Source organism: Diaphorina citri, unplaced genomic scaffold, assembly GCF_000475195.1.
Source record: "Diaphorina citri unplaced genomic scaffold, Diaci psyllid genome assembly version 1.1 scaffold2889, whole genome shotgun sequence".
NCBI classification, from domain to species: Eukaryota; Metazoa; Arthropoda; class Insecta; order Hemiptera; family Psyllidae; genus Diaphorina; species Diaphorina citri.
In genome coordinates, this window is record NW_007380302.1 from 33,164 (window position 1) to 34,703 (window position 1,540).

Sequence of the window (1,540 nt, forward strand, 5' to 3'; positions counted from 1 at the left end):
GGGCTAAAAATGGTTGACGAGGAAAAAGTTTTGTTTTTAGGAGAAATTAATTCGAGCTCAGAGCACCTTCTCTTTGAAGTCTCAATCTCTTCAATCATTATGAAAACAAACAACAACAAAATATCTGTTATTTTATGTTCAATCCAAATTTATTTTATAAAATGGATTCTGTCAAATTTTCCTCCCAAAAGTGTAGTTGAATTTCTCTGTTTAATGAAATGTGTGAACTGTGGATAGTTGGATACATACGAGTATGTAGGTAAATAATTCACCTCATTAACTGTTACCAAAGACAGCTAGACGGTCAAGACTGTACAAAGTGGTTTGCCTTCTTAGGAAACACATTCATTAAACACAAAATTTAATAATTAAAATGAACACAAAATTTATTAATTAAAATGAAACAAACACAATTTACTTTCATTGCATTGGTAATTGGTATTCGAAACCATGGGAATTTGGTGTACACAGACTAGAATATTTGTCAGACAGCGTTCGGCGGTACTGTCTAGTGACATGAAATCTTTCAAAGGCCATCTTTGTCATATCTTCGAAAAAGGCTCCTGTTGCCATCAAATGCCATCCGAGGCAATGCTATCAAAATCCTTGGCACTTTGCCGTCAAATGAAGGATTAGAAATTAGAAAAAATATTTACTATTATAAAAGCGAGATCCATTCACTTACATAGGTCAAGTTTTACCACAGTGGATTGTCTCAGGATTGAGTTCAATCCGCGGTTGACTTGGGTTCCTAGGTATTAATTAAGTAAGCTATTATTCATCTCAATCCCAAGTTGGTAAACCCCAGCATTACTCATCCACACACCGATCGCTCTAACTCTAGAAAGGTGAAATGTAGTCGGAATATTCCCAATATGTTCTAGATATGGGAGGATTTGCTTCCCCCCCTCTAAATACGGCCCTGACGACAAACACAATGGTGTTAATTAGCTTGTCCTACGCCACTGGTCGAGGTGGTTAACCGGTTCCAACCGAATCAAAAAACGTGCTTAACAAACACGATATCTCAAAATACAACACGACTCCGAAATATTTTCCTGAGGTCCCCCATTCACTATGATACCTAGGAGGTATTTTTTACTAGCAAATCTAGCAATAGATTATAGCGTTATAGTATAGGTAAGTACTTCCTAGTATCATCTGATGACTGATCACGAATTTTCAGTGGTGACCTGTGCGTGACTCCTCGTCTTAATTTTTACACCTAGGTAGGTAGTAGGTACAGTGTAAAATTCGTAAACCTAGACATAGGTCCTTGAAATTACAGAAACCTGTTTTCCTAGCTAATTAGGTACCTCTAAAATTTTAGTTTTGCCTACGTTCATTTTTCACCAAAAGATTGAACTGTTTTTTTTTTTTTTTTTTTTTTTCAATAATAATAAAATCTGACCCGGAAGCATGGTAAGTAAATTCATACCTGTAGGGTAGGTAGGTACATAGTTACTTACATATAGACAGATAGCTTGTAAAATTATTTTTATCGCATCACGTTATCATACAAGATAGGTATAAATTATCA